Source organism: Accipiter gentilis, chromosome 34, assembly GCF_929443795.1.
Source record: "Accipiter gentilis chromosome 34, bAccGen1.1, whole genome shotgun sequence".
Classification (NCBI taxonomy): domain Eukaryota; kingdom Metazoa; phylum Chordata; class Aves; order Accipitriformes; family Accipitridae; genus Astur; species Astur gentilis.
The window spans coordinates 2,810,532-2,835,035 of NC_064913.1; the positions used below are offsets into that span (position 1 = coordinate 2,810,532).

The following is a 24,504-nucleotide window of genomic DNA, read 5'->3' on the forward strand; positions in this document are numbered from 1 at the left end:
GTCTCTTTCTCTCTGCAGTTTCTTTTTCTGTTCCTGTTTTGAACTCTAATTCCTTTTCTGGTTTCCTCCTCCCCTGTGTCCTAGCTATCCTCCTGATGGCACCCAACTGATTTTTAAGAGAATTAAAAGTATTTCTCAGTCCTAGGATGAAGTGTCCTTAGCTATCCTGTGGCTAGGCTTACATCCACACCATGGTGCAGAGGTCTCATGCGAGAAGGTGAAACGTGTTGTAGATCAGCAGAGAGATGTTGTGAAATTCTGTATGATCTCAGTGTAGCATGTGAGCAGGGTGGTGTTGCAAAGTCTTACAGCTGAAGCAAACCTGAGCAGGTCTTCCTTGTGATGGTACACAGTGCTTTCCTAAGACAAGAACATGCCCTGCTTGTCAGTGTTGCACAGCATTCAAGTGCTAGAGTGTTCCAACAGACTAGATTTTAAAATGTTTTCAGCTGGAGGGGGAATATTTTCCTGTTTAAAAACATTCAGAAATGAGTGAACTATCTTAGCTACTTAAGAAAAATAAATAAAAAAATCTGATCAGTTCAGCCTGAAAGATGGTTAAGGAGGTATTTGGGCATAAAAGGCTTGTGCATTCTGTAATTTGGCTAAGTGAATAAATATGGGGTCTTAAAAGCAATGACTAAGATTATCCAACACTGTATTACTGCCTGTACTGTCCATAACAATGTAGTTGCTCTTAAAAGTAAAACAGAATCTGTATATTTTCATAGCTTTTTCTTCTTCTGAAGTAGTGCATTTGAAGGCAACTTTAAATAAGGCCCAGATTAAAGTGCGTTTCATGTGCATGCAACTTACTGTGCAGTTCTCTGAACATGGAGTATAAGAAGAGCGACAGAAAATTTCTGGAAAATCGTTAGTCTAGAAATGTTGGATAAACCTCAAATTACAGGATTGTTTTCAGAATTCCTAGCTTTAAAACATGGTACAGTTTTCAAAGTAAGTTAGCTGCCCAGGTTTTTTTCAAAAATGGCACTGCAGTTTAAATGCTTAGAAAAAGTATTTTTGTGCTCTTGATTTTTTTTCTTTTCTGAAAAGAAGCTTTACTTGAGGTTAGCTGTAACTTCATAGTTAAAGAATGACTACCATTGCTACATTAAAAAAAAAAAGTCTGTGTTGTAAATGAAGATACTGTAGTTGTAAGGTTATAGGAGGATTATGTAATGAGGAAAAGGGTGAAGCAATTAGAAGAGAAAGTGTTCGTTATAAGAGGAGTGAATGTTCTCAGGTGAGGTGAAGGTTTAGTTTTATTTGATGTGTTCACCTATGTTAAAACTGTTGTGAAAACAGTAAAGATGTCTATTCAAGTAACATATGACTCATTTTCTCCTCTTCTTTGTGTTTTACAAGTGAGGCAGTTAATACCCAGAGTCAGCTATAAATCTTTGGGTGTCAATTCAAGATGTGGGATAAATCTGGGTATCTTCCTCCACTTAATTTTAATGCTTGAGGTGAAATTTCTCTCTTCTGACTTCAGCTGGCTCTGAAGGTAGGAGGTATCTAGGCTTCTGGAAGTCCAGGGAAAGAAATGGAAGAACTTCTTGTGTATCCTGGAAAACACATGCATATACCAGAAATGAGCATTTGCTCTCTGAACGAATAAGCGTAACTGAACAAGAGCACGTGTGTTACTGTAAGGCGGATAACAGGTCATACAGTCGGTATAAGTGTTGCTGTACCCTTTTCCTCCTTTTCAAACTATACTCGTGGCAATACACAGATAGCAAAATCTATGTGTTATGCAAATACGCTGCAGAAAATGAACAATCAGTAATTTTCACTTGGATTTATAATGTGTAACTGTGACATTGTGAGTTACTGGAGTAAAACTTTCCCCCTTTGCACTTCAATTTCCAGGTAGAGGTATTTTTTTTTCTTATTATGCAGGTCTCATTTTCTGCCTGTAACTCAGGGTTTTGGTAAAAATCTTACTGTATAAATAGGCAGTAGCGATGCTAGACTTGTGCTAAAGCATAAGAATCTAAATAAGTCTTGTATCACTATAGCAATTACAGTATAATATATTAACAATTGTGAAACCTTTGAGTAATCTTTTTTTTTTTTTTTTTTTTTTAAAAAGCATGCAGCAATGTATAGTCAGTAGAATCCCTATGGGATTATGCATTTTTTGAAGACTGCCTCCATGTGCCTTTGTGAGTAGTGTTTATTGAGATCACAAATGAGAATGTGGTTAGCATATTTTCCTGTAAGGGATCAGTTCTGGACTCATACTTTCTTCTCCCCCCTCTGTCAGGCCTGTGTTGTGGTGCTCATCCTTCTCAGTAAAGGGCCTGTATCGAATTATGGTTTGTTTACTGGCTCTTCACTGGCTTCTTACTGCCTGCTCCTCAGGCACAGTGCTTCTGGGATCTTTCCTTCTAAACCTTCTTTGTCTGGGAAAACCAGTGCCTGTAGTTTGTAAAATTTATTTTAGTTCTTTTGGCTGCAAAGTGTGATAATTTTTTAATGTATAGTTTTATATTGATGTGTAGTGTTAGTGCAGAGTTTTGTTAAGTTTGCAGACTCTTAATGTGTCCTTCCCCCTTCAGATGCACATATAAATCGTTGCCAGTTTTGACTAAAAATATGCTTAAGTTAGTTTAGTGCTTATTTTTAGAAAATCGGAACAGTATAAATTGGATTAGGTGTAGAATATGCAGAATAAGAAGTTTGTGAGCTGTGTAATTTTTGCTCAGTAAATGACTCTGTGTCCTCTAATTTTGCACTTCTCTTTAGATCTATTGTGAGAAAGCCCTTACTGGGCCACCATGCTAATGGTATGAAGTTAGCCCAAGGTTCTGACCTTGCTTATAAAAACCTTAAAATATGAGGCAGAGTTCTTGTCACCAATTTCTGTGTCCTAACAAAGTTCTAAATCAGGCTACGTTGCCTTTCCATTTGGGTTGGTTTTTTAGTTGTTTTTTTTTTTTTTTTTTTTTTTTTATTGAAATTTTGTTTGTCTGTGTCAAGTCAAGTATGTAACGTACTCAAGAATCACTGAGTTTTAATAATGGTAAAATTTATTTTTATGATCTTTAGATTGGCTGTTAGACTTTACAACTGTAGAAATGTGCTTGATACTGATGGATTTACTATAAACATTTACTGTGAAACTTTTTTTTTTTAAAAAAAAACCTTCTGGATCAGTAAGAAATGTAATGGTAAAAATCTAATTTTCTGAAAAGAGGTAGATATGGAAATGGTTAAGGGAGCCTCCGTTAGGGCAGCAGAAGTATATTACTCCCATATACATCATGTAACTGACACATGTTAATCATGATGCACTTCAAAGGAGTAAACTACTGAAACAATTTCTTTCATTTAGGCTTTTATCTTGGGATGTTTGGTCATAATTTAGGACTGCTTTACTCTGAAAGAAAAGTATGAGTGGGTTAATGGTATTTAATTGAAAACTCTTTCTTAAAGGATTTTTTTACGCTGGAGCCATACTAAATGACATTAAATAGTAACTATGCCAATTAGGAAAGATGATGATCTTTCATACTTTAGTTAAAACTTCTAACTTACGTTTTATGTGGTTTTGAAGATTCTTGAAGGGCCAATTCTTTTAAAGTGAAATTTCTTTTGTGTTAAGTATTAGCCTTGCTGGATTGAATTTCAGTATTAAAACCTATAGTTTCTCAATATTGCAGATAATAGATTTAATTGTGAAGGTGATTTTTTTATTTTATTTTATTTTTTTTTTAAATCCTGTTACAGAGAAGTCTAGAGATTTCTGGGATTCTATTTTTTTTAATTCTGTGGTGAAAAGTATGTTTACTCTTGATTTGCAAACATGAGTTGCAATCTCCAAACTGATGTATCATCAGGTATATACTACAAAATTGGGCAATTGGGTTTTTTTACATATAGATTTGAGGGATAATATAATGAGATTGTGGCTTTGCTACATTTTGGATTCTTGCAGAATTTAGTAAACAGTTCTCAAGTGAACTTCTTCCTTATAGAACCTTGTTATGGGAAAAGTAAAATTTAGTATTGCGTATTGAAAGGTGCCTCTAAACATCTCAAACAGTGTCACTTTCATTAAACCAAGTTAATAGTTCAAGTTTTTATCCGTATAAGAAATAGAAAATCACACCACTGCAGTCCAATAAGGTGCAGAGAAATGCCTGTGATGTCACTAACAATAGCTAGTGATCTCAAGATCAGAATGGTGAGTAAAGGAGCCACTGAAATTAAAAGCACTTAAAAATTATCTTCAGCTTGTGCTCAGACAGGAGACTGACAGTACTGTCTTCTGTTCGTTTCAAAGCACACGTTTGTCAAGCAAACAGCTTGGATTATTGGGGTGCTTAAAACTACCTGAGGCAATTCCTAAGTAATGTCACTGTTAACCCTCTAAGTAAGTAATGTCTCCGTTAAAGGGTTAACAGAGATGTTACTTAGGCATTAAATCTAGCTTTCCTCAGTTAGCTCCAAGGACCTTCCCACAGGGTTGTTATCGGAGAGGGACAGCTGATTCTGGATTTCCTGTCTTGGAGATCAGTGTCCTGGAAGTTACGAGCGTTTGATAAACAGATACCACACAAGACTGTAGGAGGGTGTCCCCTGAAATGCTCTTTAAGGGTCTATAAAGCAAAAGTCTTGAAACTGTTCTTCCTTTCTATGATTTCTCTGGTTCCTTGCAGCTTGCTATTCCAAGGACATAGAGGAATAAGCTCTGTCTCTTAGAATGATTTTCACTTCTCTGCCTTTCTTGAAAATGCCAGTGTTACCATTCATAGCCTGCAAAAGGTGTTTCGTATAGGAGGGAAAAGCATAGATGGAGAGATTTTGGAAAAAGTGTGGGAAGGTAAAAAGCAGTGAAGGTCTTGGGCTGTTCAGGACAGCGTCGTGTTTTTCTCTCTTGGAAGCAAGAGACAGAAACCATTTATGCAAGCAAGGTGCTGGTTTCCCCTAGAAAGAGGTTAGGGAAGAATGATCTATACCTATTCTGCTTTACTTGTGGTGTCAGCCTTCCAAGTGAAATGTCAACTGCAAAGCAGTAGCTGAGATACAGATGTGTCTGAGCAGAGTATTTAGGATCATCACTGCCACAAAGCGCTTTGCCCTTCCTTTTTTTTTTTCCTTCCTTCCTTCATAAAAGCTTCCTTGCAAACAATGGCCTGCCAGCACAGGTACCTGTACGACAGGGAAATGAGCAAATAAACATAAACGCAGGGGATCCTGCCAGTCCGTGCACTGGCTACAAAGTTGCTGTGAGAACTGGTGGAGAAGTTGGTTGGCAGAGCCTGCTCTGATAAATCTGGAGTCGTTTTTTCACTGTTCATTGCTAGACAGGCTTGCAAGCACTGCCTTAGGCTCTAACAATTATCTCTGATTTCCAGCAAGGCAGCTGAATTAAAGAGAAGTGCTACATCAGGGAAAGACAGGAACAAGTTTCTAAAGAGATATTTCAGGTAGTTTGCTGGGCTCTTCTCCAGCTTAAACGTCATCTAGGAAGCTATTGCTGTTCTTGGTCCTTCTCACAAAATTAGATTTTGGAGGTCATAGATGGAATATTTCATAGATGCAGCAAGATCCTGGCTCACCAACTAATTTAAACATGTCATTAAAGTAAGATGTTGTGCATCTGTTCATGATGTGACTAATACGATACTTCACGGAGTATCCATTTGAAATTACTTGAGTCTAGGTGAAGTCCAGGATCCCTTTCTGTATAGGATGCCTTTTTCTGTAACTGTCTTTAGTGAATATACTTCTTTTGCACACCACTTCCAGAATAATTTCTGCATTTTTGTTCTGCTTTGATGCTACTTAAAGAGGAGTATCATGCCAGTAAGCAAATGGCGAGAAAGGTCCTGTTGCTTCCCCTGTCAGTATTACCTTTTTACAAAAGTCATCTGATAAGCCACTAACCCAAACCAGAAAAAGTCTATTGGGACAAGTCTGCAAAATGAGTTATGGTAAAATAAACTTTATGGGGGAGAAACTTCAAATCTGTCGTCTTGCATTCCTCTCAGTTTTTTTCATTTTGTTTTTTTTTGTTCTGTTTTTATCTATATGCCTGTCTTATCCAAAGGTAGCTTTCTGATATTTTCCTAACAGTCAAATTACCTCTCAGCTTCTTTAAGTGTGTCTGTTTCTAGGAGCCAGACCTTCCACCTTTCTAGTAGCAAGTCCTAAGTCTGGCTCTTGGCTGCTGCAGGCTGAGTATCCATTGTAATAAGCTTATAGAATTTATTTCTCTAGGAATAACAGTTTTTATAGTAATTTCTGTTTGTCTCGCTTCTTGAAGTTTAGATAGAGAAACAGAAGCTGCATTCCTTGCATTCTATCCATAGGGAGGGAATGAAGGAGGGAACCTGTGCCTTTCAGTAAAGAGCATAAACCTGGGATTTGCTCTTCTGTGTAGTAGCAAAATATGCTAACAATTCCCCATAACTTTTGTTTGGGTTACTACCCTCAGCTTGTTAATGTCTATCTGGTACTAACAAATACTCAGTGCAAAATTTTAGCTTTAGAAACTGATTGATAATATGCAAAGGAAGAAAAAGTAGAGTAACTTGTATCATCATATTAATTCTCATTGTCAGTCTTTGATAATACTGTCAGCCCCATTTTCCATATCTGTTGCTTTTGGTGTTTTAAGTGGTACTGTCTGAGGCCTTTGGGGTTTTTTCCCTTGTCTCAGTTGTTCTTGTCCAGAGTGAGTGAAAATGGACATAAGGCATGTCCAATTCAACTCAAAGCAAACTCTAAAAGAGACCTAATATTTAGTCATCTTTTTATCTAAACATAAACTTTTCTATTATGCTTTTTTCAAATAATTTATCATGAGAATGCATTGAACTTTAAAAAAAATTGATTTGCATATTGATATTGTGACTTCAGACATATTTGGAGGTCCAGATAGGTACAAGAGCAGAGATTATACCAGCATTATTTTTAAATTGATTTGTCATGGAAGGTTTTCAAATACTTTTTTTGTTATTGTATTGTTACAGTAACTATTTTTAAGGGATAAAAGGCCAGCAAATACGTAGCAAAAAAAAAATTTGAATATAAGGCAGCCTGAGGATGATACTACTGGGAAAACTTATTAAAAATATTATATATTTTTATATTTAAATCTATGTAAATGTCATTATCTCTAGCATTGACTTTGGAGCATTTTTTGAATGTTTTATTATGCATACATGTCTTTTAATCTTAACTACATATAGTCAGTCAAGAAGATCTCTGGGTACTCATTCCTAGAAGCTTAATTAATTTTAAATACTGCAGAAGAAGGGTTTAGCATACATAGTAACATTTGTAATACTGAAATTTGATGTAAAGCCTTAAGTGTTCTAATGTACCTTCCCTTAAAAGAATGGTTCTTAATGTATTGTAAAATAATAAAAGCAGTGCTCTGGATAGCTCTATTTATAAGAGTGCCTGTGTAATGACACATATTTTAATTACAAGATCCTTGTGCTTTCAGATATATAGAAAGCAAGCTTTTATTCTTTAGCTGTCATCTACATATTACTAGTACCTTGAGAAGTGATGAGTGGAATTACTGTTCTGGTCCATCAAGAAATCAAGAGTGTGGAGTGGCATAGACAATACTGAAGCAATAATTTGGCCTAATGAGTTCTTGCATTGTTGTCTGCAATACATCTAAAGAAAACTTTGCCATTTAGCTCTTCAAATTTAAAGAGCAAAAGGCTGAATAGTTTTCTGACTTGACAACTGAGCATGTTTATGAGAGAGGAGATGAATAAGCTTCTTGTTGTTCCTAGGTACTTTGGATTTACCATTCAGGAGTAAAGAAGAGTTTTCTAATCAAAGGCAAGATAACCTGGACACTGATCAGCTGGAAGAGATGTGCAGATTGGTTAATTGACAGCGGTACCTTGCTCCTTCCTATAAAGGGAATGTAAAACCTGCATGAGCCTTAGAAGGAGTAATTGTAGCCATACTTTTACATGTTAAATGCAATTAGATTTTTGTAATTTTGCTTGATAATTATGGGTATTCTGCAAAGACTGAAATATTTTAAGTTGTTATCTGTTGCCGAGTGTTGAAACATTAGCAGCAAAGTCCAAATTTTTAGTGTACCTGGCCAAAGGCAGTTATACAGGTAAACATTCAGTTAAGAAAAAAATGCTATGATATTTAATGTGAGAACCAGCTTTTCTTTAAATTCTTGTGTGAAGGATATGTTATTGCCAGGGAGTTGTAGGTCACAGTGCTTTTCTTTTATTTTTCTCTTTGAATTTTTCTGCCTTGCTGTCTGTTTAAAACAAAAGAAGGAAAAAATGAAGGGAAAGGGCTCTTCTACAACCCCCTTTCCCTCCTTAAAAAACAGGGAGAGAGGTGGCAACTTAGTTTTCAGATTTTAATTTAGAATAGGCTGGGCCCTGTTGGTATTGGTAGGATTCCCTGCGTATAAAAAGCACCTGCATTTGGGGAGAGACTGGCCCCAATCCCACACTAAACATAGCTTGGTTTAAGACATGAGTTTCTGATTTGACTTCAGTGAGGCTAATTGTGTGTATAGTGTTTGCACTTGAGTAGGTTGTGTAAAAAGAAAATAGAAGAGTGATTGAAGGGGCACTGCTGATTGTTTTAAGTTGACATTTTCTAATAACGCAGTTTGAATATTATACCGTGAGGCCTTTTTATTTATTCAAATACTTCCCCCCGCATCTCTGTTGCTGATCTACGGTTGGCTGCAGAAACTCTTGCTTGTCAGCATAGGTATCTTGCTGGTCTGCTCTCCTCCTGCTTGTACACCCTGCGCTGCCTGCTGGCTCTTCAGGGACAGGGTTGTTTCTGCTCTTTGTCGCTGCTGGACGCTGCGGTTGGTCTGGGCGTGCAGGAGTGCGAGTGCACGAGCAGCGCACAGCATCGATGGACAAATCGGGAAGTGCCAGTAAGAGTGAAACCAGTGATCTGCAAAGTGCTCTCAAAGCAAATAAGCAAAAATACTAAGAATATTTTGAGTAACTTTCACTGATTAGGCATTTGTTTGCAAGCAGAGCTGACAAGTGCATAAACCACTTTCGTGTTTTAACAAAGTCCACAACAGGTGTTTATTCAAGTCATGTACTCTTGTCTCCCCAAGGAGTATGTATGTATGAAGGGTGAAGGCATGTCTCCTTATCCTTGTAAAAGTAAGTTCTATTTAGGAGATACGTAGCTGTTTATCGTGAATTGCACTTTTATTTTGCTCTGTTACTGTTGCTGCGTTACTGTAAAATTGCTGTACTGGCAACCTAAAAATAAGGGCATTTTGTGATTATCTAATATCCACTTAAATAGCAGTGGATAAAATGCTTGAAACGTTCATGGGATATTGTACTGTGGTGTCGGGTTAAATGGAAAGATTGGAGAAGAAAGATAGACCTGTGTCTGAGCTATGTGAGTAAATTAAAGGAAGTAGCTCTCTGTCAGTGGTTGACTGAGCTAGACTAGCACAGGTGCGTGTTTCTAGCTCCACATAAACATACAATGTTTGAAGAATTAAGGAGAATGAAAATTGGAGAAATATAATCTGTTAGACGAAATAGAAAGAAATCCAGTTTCAGTGTAAAATTTGATTTAGCTGCAGTGGTGTATACTGACCAACTTCAAACAAGAAAGCAGGAATAGTGCAGGTGTGCTCCAGTGAGTGGTGTCGATTCGCGCTGGACTCCCAGCGTGCAGAAGCTGGGTTGTTGCTGTCGGGACTGTCTCAGTTCCTTTTCTGCAGACACTGTGCCAAATGCTGCTTGTGCTCTAAAGCTCAGATACTGTGGCCAACAGTTTGAGAAATATTTAGTTAACTTGTTAACATCTTTGCCCAAACTTCTTATGGAATATACTACTGCTTTAATGATACTAAAAAAAGGATAAAAATAGTTACTTTTGCAGGTTTCTTGTTTTACCTTTGAGACATGAGCCACATGTGATTTCAGAGAGATCCCTGTATGCCCACAGCTACTTGAACCAGAGACCTCTGCTCCTTTGCAATTGGTGTTTAGCTGGAGTATTCTTGGTGCCCTCTCCTGTTTGCTGACAACACTTTGCTATTTTTGTTTTTTGCTGAGCTGCACTGTTTTTCACTTGGAGTTTCTGGCCTTAAATCTACTCACCCTACTTGTCATTGTAATTTGCAGTAGTGGCTTGATGGTATCTTCAAGCCAGGTGTGGTTTAGGACCAAAAGATGGTGGCTAGGTGCAAAAGCTTCTGTTTACCTCTTTTTTTAAACAGCAGGTGAGATGGCTGACTATTAACTTAACCTGTCTGGGCATGTGCTCCAGGCCGCAGATTTGCGCGGTACAGTAGTGGATCTCCGTCTTCCCCACATCATCTGGGAGTCAAATAACTTCTCCTTACAATACAGGTCTTCTGCCATCTTTGTCCTTCAGAGAGAGCACCACTTGCAGGTGCTAGTGGGACAATGGCTTTACTACTAGATTTTAGGCACTGCAATGTCCTGTGTATTAGAAACAGAAGAGGGAAGAGAAGCATCCCACAACCTCACAGATGTTCTACAGTAGCTAGGCTGTTTTTACCTGCTGGTGTGGCCAAAGCACAGCTGTGCTTTGCTGCACACTTCTGCTTCCTAGGCTGTTGGAAAGAAAGGTCAGAAGTTCCAGGCTTCTAGGAGGGCATTTTTGGTATTGTTTTCATGTCTGGCTGTCTTGACACGATCAGAGAAGTTTTAATAGTCAGAGTTTAGGCATAGGTGTTCTAGGAAAGCCCAGGATATGTAATAATACACCTGTGTTTTGCCAAAGTGCTTGTATCTGTTGTGGAAGATCTGTTTTTTAATAAACCCGTGCTGTTTGGCCTGAAAACAGATGATCTTTCATTTTGTCAGGGTTTCTAGCTGCAGTGACATCCATTGAGCATCTTTTCTTTTGCCTCTTCGCCCCCCCCCCCCCCCCCCCCCCCAAGTAAAGGTGGCTTTTACACTGCTTGAAGACTTCAGCTTCAGCTTTTCCTTACTTGCTGTTCAGACTTGCAGAAAAATACTTCCAGAGCTTGAAGGCTTCACAAGTGTTACCCCCAGTACCTATGACCCATCTATATTCCCTCTGTTGGTATCACTCTGTGTCCCAGCAGCTTCCTATCACCCTCTTTGTCCTGACTGCCTATAGTTCCTTTCTCTAAATTAAAAAAAAAACAACAAAACACAACAGAAACCCAAACCACAACAAACTGTGTCCTGTTCTTGTAAGACTTATTGCTAGTATATCAAGTCATGCCACTACTGTCCTGCAGTTCATCACTGCCTTTCACTTCCTGGAGTCTAGAGTGTGGACTTTCACTGTATGCTGGAGAAAGTTTCATTGCACTGTGGAGGGAAAGGATTTTACAGCCTGTTTTTCTAACATCAAAAAGGAGGAGAAAGATGGAGTCATTTTAGACTTGAGCATTCATCTTCTCCCCTCCCTTTTCTTTAGGGCTTCAGGACTGGCCATTCTCTTGGCCAGTCAGGAAAGAAATCGGTGTATCTCTTGATTTCAGGATACTGGAATGGATATACGGAAGTATATCCACAGAGGAAGTATCTGTATTTTTTAGTGATACAAATCTACTAACAGTAAAATACCTGATTGGTTGGCTTCTTTATGGCACTAAGGTATGGTGACGTCTCCTTTCTTGTCATAATAATGAAATAGGGGTCTCAATTAAGAGACTCAAGAAACTGTGTTGTTGACTTGAAACATGCCCCCCCCGCCCCTGCCCCAGTGGAAGACTAAACTTCAAGCCCAATGCCCAGAAATTTTGCTTATGTCCTATCGGTTGGATGCAGCTGACCGGGGTGATTCTGGGCACAGTATCTGTGAAGGCTTTTCTGCCTTGGTGGATTCAGAACTGTTAAGTCTTGGTATAGATGCCTATCCTACCACGCAGAGTAAGGCCCTTAGGATTGTCTTTGTAATGGACTACTCCTTCCAATTTAAAATTTAATTTGAATTAGTTTTACTTAATCTAGGATGAGATGCACAGGTCTTGCAGTTTAGAGTTGCTCATCCCAGTGAAGCAGAAATGTCACATCAGCTTTCTGGAGCTCTTCAGTGAAGCAGAGTGACTGACAGGTCACTGTCTTTGGGTGACAGTGATGGTGTGTATCACTACAGTATAGCAATATGGAAGAAAATACTGTGAAGTCACATGGTGTTTACCAGGATCAAATAAATTAAAGTCCAGGGTTGAGTTTGCCTTTAGTCTGTTTGCTGGGTGTTTAGAGTACCTTAGCAAAAGTCTGAGTCACTTCATGGCTTTGAGTCTGAATGGGAGAGTTGGATGAGTGTGTTAGAGGTGGATGTCTAGAGATGGATCTCTGTCTGCTCTGTTACACATTCAGAGAAAAATTCTTGAAATATCAATTCTGTTAGTTTTAGTGCTGCAGTGGTGTGTGTTGATATTTGCACCCCTTAGAGAGCACAGCGGGGTCAAGATTTGCCTCGGACCAGTGAGAAAGTTGGTCAGTGTTTTAAGTGCTACCTGTGCTCCTGTTTGGACCTGCTTCTGCATCGTATTGGCAACCTGAAGGTCCTTTTCAGTTTCCTTTTTCCAGCATAATGTCTTCCAGTTTTTAGGATATTATTAATTTAATGTTTCTTTGATTTTTAAAATTTGGGATTAAAATAATGATCACCTACAATGGATATTTTGAAATGTCCTTTATTGGTAGGAGAACCACTGCAAAACAGCTGGAATGGTTTGGGTAGCTGTAATTTGCAGGTAACGGAACAAATATATGAGACCATAAAAGCATGTAGTATCAACAGGAAATTGTGTAATTTCACTGATGTTGTAAACACTTACCTATATTGACCCAAACCAGATTATTTTTTTTTAATTCCTTTTTGACGATATACCCATTTGGAGTGCCTTTTATCTGCTTGTTGATTCACAGGGAGCCCGTGTTACGTCTGTGCAACGTGGACTGAGTCAGTGTCTTTGCAATGCTCAAATTTTATGCATTTTTGTGGTGATGTTTTCTTGCTGTTTTTTATTTGTTTAGAAGATCTTTGACAATCTGAAATCTAACTAAATGAATGCTTCATCATTTTCAGTCATCTTTATTAAAAGTAAGTAGTCTACCCATAGGAAATTTACTGAAGACAGATGAAGTCTTCGGTGTATATACCCATGCCAGGTACTGAGGAAGACACAAGTTTGTGCACAGATAAGAGATGTGGATTTTAAAGTTATGTTGTCAGAGGTGCAGAATGAGGAGGAATTAAAAGTGAAAGATGAAAAGGACTTGTCAAATCATACAAGCTAATGAAGAAATTTGAAAGGAACAAGTTGAAAAATGTTATTGAATGTGAGCATTGTTAGCCAGAAACTGAATATCTATTTAGGTTTTATGAGTTTGAATACCCTTCCATTACTCCCTTGTGAACTTTTTGGGGTGAGGAGGATAAAAGGAAGCTTACATTATAGGAGTCTTGTATTATCAAATTGAAAAAAACAACAAACAAACACAACAACAAAACTAAATTTAAGTGCTCCCAGTTCATAAAGCTTTTGAAATCCGTGGTCTGCAAGGAAGACCTTTTTATTGAGATATGCGTGTACACACATTTGTGTGTGTCTGTGTGTGTGTGTGTATATATATATATTGATATATGTGTTGTTATATCCCTGCCCCCTAACTTTGGTGAAATAAAAAGCTTTGTTCTTCTAGGATTGTTCGGTCATCTGCATGATGCAAGCAAACAAGAATGTGGTTGTAAAGTGCCAAGTGGAGAAGTTTATTTTTTGTGTCAGTTAAACTGGACAGAAAAATATGTGGAAATGTGAATAGTTTAGGATGATCTCTTCATTAATATGTTAAAGCTATTAATTAAAACTTTCCTGCATTATTTTTCTTCATAATAGTCAGATGGTGACTTTTTTCTGAATGGAAAATATTACTGTATTTTGGACTTTTATATGGAAAGAAAGGTGTCGTGGTTTAACCCCAGCTCTAGTGGCAACTAAGCCCCACACAGCCACTTGCTTACTCCCCCCACAGTCTGATGGGGGAGAGAATCAGAAGAGTAAAAGTGAGAAGACTCGTGGGCTGAGATAAAGACAGTTTAACAGGTAAAGCAAAAGCCACGCACGCAAGCAAAGCAAACCAAGGAATTCATTCCCCACTCCCCACAGGCAGGCGGGTGTTCAGCCATCTCCAGGACAGCAGGGCTCCATCAAATGTAATGGTGACTTGGGAAGACAAACACCATCGCTCCCAACATCCCCCCCCCTTCCTCCTTCTTCCCCCAGCCTTATGTGCTGAGCATGACGTCCTATGGGCTGGAATGTCCCTTGGGTCAGTTGGGGTCAGCTGTCCCAGCTGTGTCCCCTCCCAAATCCTTGTGCCCCCCCCAGCCTGCTCGCTGGTGGGGTGGAGGGAGAAGCAGAAAAGACCTTGACTCTGTGTAAGCACTGCCCAGCAATAAAGAAAACATTTCTGTATTATCAACACTGTTTTCAGCACAAATCCAAAATGCGGTCCCATACCAGCTACTAGGAAGAAAATTAACTCTATCCCAGCCAAAACCAGTTGTGCTGATAATTTTTTTTGGTTTTAAATCCTGAAGTGGTTAAAGGAGAAACTGATACGAGAACAAGCTTCAAGTATTTCTTTTTCCCTACTTCATTTTACCTGCATAGTAGGAAGTTTTAGAAGTCTTATTCGGGTATTTCTGTGCATCTGCACTTACCAAGTGTGACACTTGGGTTATGTAGGTGAACTTTTCTGCAAAGCAGCGGTGGTTCTGCTTTGATAGCTGTCTCCCACTCAAGTTAATAGCGGTAGTGTCTATGGTAAAAGATAATTCAAGATTATGGGTCCTTTGTGTTGAATGTTTGTTTTCTGTTAACTACCTTTTGTGTAGTCGTTTTGTGCTCCTGCCAAAGTTCTGCATGTTTGAGCAGTTTGTAAATCATTTTTGACTGTTTTAAGTGCAGATCACTGGTGTCTGTTCTACTTCAGGCTTCACGTGCTGCATCCTAAGATACTAGTGGCAATTTAGAGCCGTTTTAGGTGAGTGTAAGATGCTGTTGAAATAGAGTATGTGAGAGCATAAGTAAATGAGCTGCAGATAAATACAGTAAGTGATAAACTTTGTTTTGGTTTATTGCGCATGGTTAATTAGTCATTTTAGCTGGTGGTTGCATTTCTGTGTGACAAATAAAATGATGATATTCTCTTTAGCATGAGCCGTTAGAATTCTGCTGTGACAAATTTAGGATTATTGCTTTTGTTCCAATCAGTAAGATCAGAGGAAATGTGAATTATGCTCAGCTAAATGCAGTGAGTAGGTCTGCCATGCTTGTATTTAATTACTAACAAGCTTGAAATCTGTTTCACCTACCTCTTCAGGTTCCCTTTGTAGTCAGTGGATGGAGGTCACTTTAGGGAGCAGTTCCTCCCCTGATACTTCTCCTGACTGACTATAGAGCAAGCCTAAGTGTTGCTTTTGAAAGCAGGGTTCTTCATGCAACTGTCTGTTTCTGATCTCTTCCATTCCTGACAAAGACCTTGTGCTGCAGATTTGCTTGGTTTGGTGGAGCATGCAAAAGGGCCTCATTACCTAGAGAAAACTTTTCTTTTTCTTTATGCATTAGTACAGGCACGAGGAGGGAGCTATTTCTCTGTTAAAAAAAAAATAAAAATTTAAAAATTCTTTCAACAGTGTGTTCCTGAAAATGACCTGAAGTGGTTGGGATTAGGATCACTGATCAGCTGAAGGTTTTGCAAGTATGTAAAGTCAAAGCAGTATAGGAATATCTGAATTTGAAGGAAGATGCTGAAATAAATTTAATTTTCAACTATAACACCAGCAAATCAAAGTTGAAAATAACAAAACTGCTCATCAGTCAAGACTAATGAGTATGAGGCTACAGAGAAAATATCTTTCAAAGTAATTCTTCTACAGGGAAAAATGTAGGCAGCCTTCTCCAGTATTCAAAATGCAAATATTAAACTAACGTATCACAAATAGAAGCAGACTATATTATCTGAACTTGGTGGAGAGGAAATGTTATGCAAAATGACATGCATATTTTAATATGTTTTAGTATAAATGCTGTTTTGACATTTTTACTGGAATTTGTAAATTATATAATGAAACTTTTCCAATAGTGAAATACTTCCTGTTGTCCTTTACTGTATGGAACCTGGGGTCTTAATATCTTAGCATCTTTGTTCTAGCTTTGCATTAATCTGTGTTAAAGTTTGGAATGCTTGAAGAAGCATTTTGCAATTTTCCTGGCCCTTAACATGTATTTTTTTGCTAGGATTGGTTTGTATGGAGACAGTTGGCCAAGCTGTGTAGTCTGGAATTCAAAGTGGGACTGGGGCAATAGGAATACTGCATAGTATTTCTGAAAATCAAAGGTGGAGGGAAGGGAAGATGATGTTTGACAAGATGTTTGACTTCTCTGTGATTCTGTCAAATTTATTGTTAATACCCATTTTCTCTCTCTTTTTTTTTTTAAATAGATTGTTACTTATTTTTCTGTCACCTTTACTCCTCTGTGTCTAACTTCCTTTTAAAATAAGATGGTTCTTAAAGTGTGTCATCTTTGTGTGGTTTTGGTTGGGGTTTTTTTGTTAACACCTTTTCTCAGTTTGTTAGAATGGAGGGTCAGTCACTTGGTTGAGGTTTTAGAAAACCTAAACCTATGCTATAGATTGAATTTGACTTGGGTATTGCTCTTGAAACTTAATCTGAAAGTGTTAGTACAAAATGAAACTGCTAAAGCAATCCAGTATCCCTCTGTGGTAGAGCAGAAGATCTAACTAGAGGAGAAGCAGTAGATACTGCGTATTTTAAGAAGAGCTTTTGGCACATGCTGGTATGGTCTACATAACTAAGCTAAGGAGGTATGTCCTAGATTGAAGCTGCTACAAGTTGTTTGGAAAACGGTAGTATCAGTACTTCACTGTGAAACTGTAGGAAAACTGTAGGTTTTGTATGCATTTTCTTGAGTCTAGTACTTGTCGATATTATCCTGAATTATTGGATGATAGAAGAGGAAGTAAATGTACCCATTGCATAAAAAGGCAAATACAGAGGCAACAAACAGTACAAATATATAATGAGGAGTACTGATTAATTAGCAGGGAAGGATGTAGTCCTTGTAGTGTGTAATAAGCCGTTCAGACCGGCAGTACGTTGTTGAGGGTGAGAGGGAAGCAGACATAATTCCAGGATGTATATGTATGAGTGCCTGTATCCTAATAGTAGTGAAATACTGTTGCTATATTCAGAGATGTTAGGACCTCACGTGGAGTACTGTACTTACAGAAGTACATTAACCATTAAAAGGACTAAAAAGGAACATGGGTCTTGCAAAAACGGCCCAGAAGACTGGGGGGAAGAACTGGAGCTGCTCTCCTCTGGGAATGAGTACAATGCTCTGCCTCATGAGTGCAAAAGGAGAGGGAGAGGAAAAGCTGTTCTTTGCCCTCTGGGAGGGGATAAGGTCTTCATGATCTTTGTACAAAGGGGTTTTTTGAAGATTGGAGGGAGTTTTGGTAAGCAAGGTCAGACACTGGCGTAGGTTGCTCAGGGTGGTTGTGCAAGGTTGGCTCTCAGACCCGTGATGGGCCTGTAATGGTGTTACTGGGCAGATGATGGCTCCTGCCTTCTGCAGAAGTGAGAGCTCAGCAGGAGCCAGGGACTAGCATCCAGGAGATGGTAGGAGCTGCTAGCCTCTCTTGAGTATGAGGTATCTCTTTGCTCAGGACGATTTCCCGTTTCCTGCAAAATTCTTAATCAACAAATTAACATCTAATTTGGAAAAGAAGAATACAGATTGATGCACAGCCTTTGGGCCGAAGAATTCTCATTTCTCATAAAACACGGAGAACAAAAGCCCTGTAATGAGGTGGAATTACAGTGATTTTAATCAGTATAGAATTTGTGTGTGTATGAGAGGCTAATATTTGTATTAGCGTGTTGTCTTCTCAATATAACATTATATACATATATAACAAAATGATGAAGATTGACATTTTCTCATTTAAAATGTATATTCGGTTTGGTTTGACTATAGCTCTCTCAAGTCATATTTTGGTACTCGACTGAGGTCCTCCTCTTGCTTTCTTAATTCCTGTCCCAGAGATGACAAGGCTGGAGGGTTGTGGAATTTCACCAGTGCTGTTTGAATTGGCCTGGTAAAGATTGCGTTATAATGTCATGATGTTTTTCTACTGCTGGAACTGAACACAAAGCTGCTTTGGTTAGTTCATGCTGTAAAGAGATGAGAGGGAGGAGCTGAAACCCAGCTACTTCTGTGGCACTGCCTAGAGAGGCTTTGCAACCCAAGTCCTTTCCCTTGTTGCAAGGGAAAGGGAAAGTCTAGTTTTGTGCTGAAATTAGGATACTTACTTGGTGATTATACCCTCAGCTCAGTTGCTTATGCTGTGACTAACTTTATAATATCAATTTGGGAAAAGAATATAACGCTTTCTCTCTAATTTCTCCCATGGTTTTATTATATTTGCATGTCAGGTATGGTGCATGTTCCCACCAATAGGTTTATAGGACTGAATGAAAGAGCCATTCCACATGTAGCAAGTCTGAGTTGAATGAAATAAAAGAAACTTAATATGGTCTGAATGATTACAGTGTTAGAAGATATACTTAATATTGGCAAGTGTGTGGATGCGAGAACTGAAATGATAACATTTTAAGATGAGTAAAGAAAGTATCAATACTGAGTTGGGGATAATGCATTCTGAGTTTAGAACCTGCCTGGAAGGGAGTCTTGGAAACTCTGAAGTTTTGTGTCTTAAGGTGATGGAGCTCTCTAAGGATCCAGTCCCTTGTCAGGCAGAAATGATCAGTCTGCCTGTAAGACTTCAGTGATACAATTTGTATTTTTATAGCAAACGTAGTTCTCATAAACATCCCTTCCTCAAAAAATAAACCTGTTGGTTTTCCACAGTATTTGGTACAGTTTCCATTCTATCAGGTAAAAAAACAGCTCTCGGGCACAACGTTATACCAGTGGCGTCAAGTCCTACTCGCACTGGGCAGTGCTAGTGCTCTCGCTGGTGCTGGTGAAGGAGAGTGTCTCTGGATTGCCTGGTGTAGGCACTTGACTTGAGGCCTGGTCTCTTCACAGAACCAAGCAAGTCTGAAACTTTCTGCTGACTTTATTGGTGGTGTATATTGACTTTGCAACCTTTGGAAGTGGAAGGAGGAGGGCAGCAGCTTGCCTGGTATCCTACAGTTTCTTTGTGGGACGTGATGAGGCTGGGTGCGCACCAAGGCGGTCTGGCCGTGCTGGAGATCGCAGCCTCTCCTCCTTTGCTTCCTCCCATCGCCCCACCACTGGCAAACTATGGGTTTGGTTGTGTGGTGCAGCCCTGGCACTGGGGCCACGCTTGAATCGCTCAGGGACCACAGCTTTAACTGCTGTAGGCCTGGGGAACTTGGTTGCTTTCTTCAGACTCTTAAGATCATATTCAGTGGTAACCACTTTGAACAGGTCCTCTAGTATATCAGTGCCTTGGTGATCTTTTCAGTGAAGTGTTTTTGTTGAATCATTTAAAGCTGAAGAAAACATTTTGCAGAATAAATGCACACAAATTATTCCACAAATCTGCTTTGGAATTTTGCTGCTCTTCTGAGGTGAGGAACTTCAGAAAAGTATTGTGTGAAGGGACAATGCAAAACGCTTGGTGGGATTTTATCCTGTAGCTGCAGTAGAATCACCGAATGGTTTGGGTTGGAAGGGGGATTTAAAGATCATCTAGTTCCCACCCCCCTGCCATGGGCAGGGACACCTTCCACTAGACCAGGTTGCTCCAAGCCCCATCCAACCTGGCCTTGAGCACTGCCAGGGATGGGGCAGCCACAGCTTCTCTGGGCAACCTGTGCCAGTGCCTCACCACCCTCACAGGGAAGAACTTCTTCCTTACATCTAATCTAAATCTACCCTCTTTCAGTTTAAAGCCATTACACCTTGTCCTATCACAACTGGTTGTGCTGTGCCTCTTCTGGGCATCACTCTTAACAGTGTGATTATGCCTTTTGGTCTTTTTGGTGAAAAAAACCAAACCCAAAACAACTTTATCATTGCGTGCAACAGCCGGTTCCTTCACTGGCTTAGGGCCTTTGAATACGGCTCTGTGTTCAGGGCTGGGGTGATGTGGTTTTCATGGAGGTAGTTGTTCATTTCCTGTACCAGTTACAGCCAGAACATACTGATTCTGGAGATCAAAGAAGGTCAGAGCCTCTACTTTCCCAATTGTTTTTTGTTGTTGTGGGTTTTTTTTGGTGTGGTGTGTTGTTTTTGTTTGTTTGGGTTTTTTTTTCCTTCCCATTATTTCTTCAGTGAACCAAGATTTCTGTCAGGAACGATTTTTGTTTCCTTCCTTCTCCTTTGGATATGGAAACACAGATTCTGTGCTTCCAGCTTCTGGTTTGGTTTTTCCAGTCATCTCTGAAAACTGTTGGGGCATGAATTTTGGCTTGTTCTCCTGTTGTCCCAAGGGTGGTTTGGAAGCGTTTCTGTCCTTCTTGTAAGGAGGCAAAGTTCCCTTTAAGGTGTATAATAGAAAGAGTCGGCCAGTATTCAAGTTTTATTGGGTTTAACAGAGAATAAATTACACACAGTTAAAAATAATTTGGGGGGCATTTGTGATTTCTTATGTGGTTTTCTTATGAGACTAATTCTGTATTATTTTTAGAATTACTTGTCTTTACAGGATCAAGGCACCCGTGCCTTTCTATTTGGACAAAGGATCTGTAGATATGTTAGATTTCTGTAGCCTGTTAGTTTATGTTGTGAACTCCTTTCTTTTTCTGGGGTGAAAAAGTTTACTGATTCATCTTTTTCCTAAGTGTCCAAAATAGGACTGATTTGTTTTTAAAATGAAATTCTGACAGTTAATGACTGCTGCTTTAGTTTGTGTGTGAGTATTGCTTTTTATTGCATTTGCTTTTTGCTTTAAAACTACTCAGAAGCTTTTTATTTTAAGTTTATATTATTTTCAGTGCACAAAATGTTTTGAAATGGATTTTTTTTTCCGTTTATGGAACGGTAAGAATTGTAAGAATCTTGGAAGATAACAATATACTTTTACTAATAATGTTTTATTAATCTACTTCATTTACAGGAAGTGGTCATCGGTCAAAATTTGCTTACCTCAGCAGAGACAAAAAATTAATGGGCAAAAGTACAGTGTGTAGGTAGGTAGCTATTTTCAGTGCACTTAAGGTTCTTCGAGGAGAACTTTATTCTAAGGGAGTGGGATAGCTATCAAAATGTAAGATTTTGCTCTTTAAATATTCAGGCAGAAGATTCAATGATGAGGTGTTGAAGGAAGTGGCTTTGAAGTATATTAATGTGCTCCCTCCTTTTATGAGATTTTATTAAAAAGTGCCTTGGAATGATGCATATGTGTGGTAGAGAGAAATTGAAACAAGTATATTTACTTTTATATGTGCTTTTAAAAATTTTGCAAATATTTTCTTTAAGATTTCTAAATGAAGTGTTCTTTCTGATAGCATTCCCAAATTTAAACGTAACTTACATTATGTAAGTTATAAAGGGATTGGGCATGGGCATCTTTATTTTGTTGACTGTTGGTGTTTTACTACATTCAATGCATTGAAATGTAGTGCAATAATTGTTACACTTCAATATATTCTTTTCTTTTACAGTATTCTGTAATCGTAACAAAAGTTAGTCAACGTTCCATGATTGTAACTTTGCAGTAGTACCGTACAGTGGGTGGGTGAGTTCTGCATTTTGGCATGTGAATAGCAATCACATTTTATTTATCCCCTTAAAAAAAGAAATAAAATAAATCCGTGATTAAAATTTTCATATTAACATAGTCTGCTCTGCAAATAAATGTTCTTTGGAATCCCTAGCATTCCTTCAGCTCAAATGGCAAAGGCGAAAAGAATCCCTGGAAATAACTTGGTTTTGTTCATAGAGGAATGTATGTTGTTAATAATTATATAGGATATTTCAGGATAGCATTTCATTTAATAAAATCATCTTTGAAGATGGAAGGTTCAATTTCAGGACTGTTTTGTTTTATCTTTACATCACTGAAGTAGAAATGCAGTGGCTTTGTTTTTTATTGCAAGTCTCAAACTGTGGTGCTATGTAACGTAGCCGGCTTTTATATTTATGGCCTAAAAGTAGAGCAGGAAGGAGGTGACATTTCTAAATGGGGTATTATGCAATTTTAAAAGTAAAATTTTTGTGAGTTAGGAAAGAATTTCAGTGTACTGCAGACTGTGGGTTAATTGGAGCCTACAAATTGTTGGGGGTAACAAAAAAAAGTGAACGTGATAAGAAGACATGAAGTTAAAAACATACGGGTTAACTCTGGGGTTTGCCAAGTAGCATGTTAAAGTAGCATGAATGTATTCCCAGGAACATGTCATGACATGCTTAAGATTCATTAAAATAAGATGAGCAGAGTCAGTAAACCTCAAGAATAGCTTGCTTTTGCGATTACTCTGTTTTAAATTTTGGCAATATGTGTTTGAATTTAATAATACACTGTGGAAAGTCCCAAAAGTAATTTTGAAGAGTTTTTCCTTTCATTTGTCATGTATTGTTTGTTATGCTCAGTTAGTCTTCAGTTTGAGGATTTAAATGCGAACGTGAAATTTTTCTCCTGTGCACTCCTAGCTCTTGTCCCAGAACCCCAAATTGGTCAGGAAAAAGTTATGCTTGGCAGTTTGGTTTCTTGTTCCTCAGAATAATTCATCAGTGTATTGCTTTTGCTTCCAAGGCAGTCTCCAGACTGTTTTGGCTTTCCTAGAGCAAAGCTGGGTAAGTAGTTTACCATTAGAGAGCGTGCCTTTTCACTAATATTTTCTGAGAATTATTTTTGTGGCAAAGCATGTTTCTCTTCAGTCTCGCATGTAGTGCTTGAAAGAAGCTGAGATCTGAGCAGCCTGTAGTGTGGAATTACAGTTCCCTACACAGGTGAAGGCTCAGCTTTGAGAGCCAATGCTTGAAGTGCAGCAATGAAGTATGCAGACTGGTAACCCAGGAGTCTGAGAAGTCGCAGTTCCAGATACCCTTAGTATCAGGAAGACAAAAGCTGTCCTGGCTTAATTGCTGTGATAAGGAAGGCAGGTGAATTTATTTATTCTGAACTAGGCAATAGGATCACAAAGCCAGAAATCCTTGAGACAGATGCAGGTACCAGGGTATGAGAAGTAAGGACTGGTATAGCTTGAGAGCTCCTTAGGCATGTGATTCAGGAGTGGCAGTGCAGCCCTGCTTATTTAAATTTGGACTAGATCTGATACTTCATGAAGCAGTACCAGACAGACCTGTTTTGAAATACTGGATTCACAGATGAAAAGTCATTCATTTATTGAGAGTAATCTTCAGCTCTGTTCTTTTTGAAGTATTAAAATGGTTTTGTCTTCTCGAAGAAACCTGCTGTGGTTGTGCACTCTTCTACCTCTGTGTCTCTTTTCCAGTCTCTAGTGCTTTTGATACCAAGAAATTTTACAGAAGCCTCTCACAGAAGACTATACCTAATGTTATGTTTTGCTTCCCTTAAAAGTAGGTATTTTAGAATGGAATTTAGAACAGAGGGATGCTTTCGTGAGAATGTTTTCAGATGTGGATTTTGTTTGTATTAAATCCTTGAGAACGGATTTGTTGCTTTGAACAAGAATGAAGTAGTTATATTTCGGAGACTCTGATTTAGAGGGTGTGTCAGTCCTTATGAACTTATATGGTGGGGGGAAAACAAACTGTAAAAATCTGCTTTAATATAAAGTGTAAGACCAATTAGAAAAGTTAGTAGTCTTTACAGAAAGAAACTGGAGAATCCTTATAGAGAACAGCACGCATGCTCTGCCCTTGATGAGAAGAAATTAGGAAGCATCAACACAGAGCGAAAGATCAGCTAAGAAATGTTGGAAATCACTAAGTTCCCAGAGGGACTCCTGTCTTTCTCCATATTAGGCTAAACCCCAGCTTCTTTAAAAATTTGTTGGATTACTATAAATAATGGAGATTTGAAATAATTTTTTCCTCTGAAATTTATCAGAATTGTGATAAGAAAGTAAGCTGTTAAACTGGAAAACAATAATAAAGGAGGAAAGTAGAACTGACCAAGGATGCACTTTCTACCCAGAAAGTAAAAAGCCTAAATGGTTTCATTTCACTGTTTTGTCAATTGATTGGACTATGGACTTCACAGGAAGCCCAGAAAAATGAATATACACAGGATGCAGAGAACACTTTCAAAGTTCACAGAGCCATAGTATACTGAAAATCTTCCTAGAATGACTTCTTTCCTAAATAACCTGAAACGTAAGTCTTCTTTTAAAGTTTATCTTACAGCTTCTCAGTTTTATTTGCTTAACTAGGGCTATGCAAGCCTAAACCAGTTATCTAAGCATTTAATCTAAAGTTTAGCAAATTTATCTTGTTTGTTTGTTTGTTTAAAAAAAGGTGCTTCAAGTCATGCATCTTTTCTCTGTGTTCTTCATGGCTTGCTGACAGTTTCTTTTCCTTTAGCGTTATTTTCT

The 24,504-nt window shown here is 38.4% G+C and overlaps 1 protein-coding gene across 6 annotated transcripts in view; it reads left to right on the plus strand.

The window, feature by feature from the left end:
• CNOT2 (CCR4-NOT transcription complex subunit 2) overlaps nt 1–24,504 on the plus strand; it is a 94,375-nt gene that overhangs the window by 13,365 nt on the left and 56,506 nt on the right. The window contains exon 2 of one of the 6 annotated variants that reach the window (XM_049792023.1): nt 21,102–21,174. The exons of 4 other annotated variants lie outside the window; for them this stretch is intronic. The gene's annotated coding sequence lies outside the window, so the exon portion shown is untranslated. Of the gene's footprint in view, nt 1–21,101; nt 21,175–21,703; nt 21,723–24,504 lie in introns of those variants that run through there. One more of the 6 variants, XM_049792025.1, reaches the window with a different exon arrangement.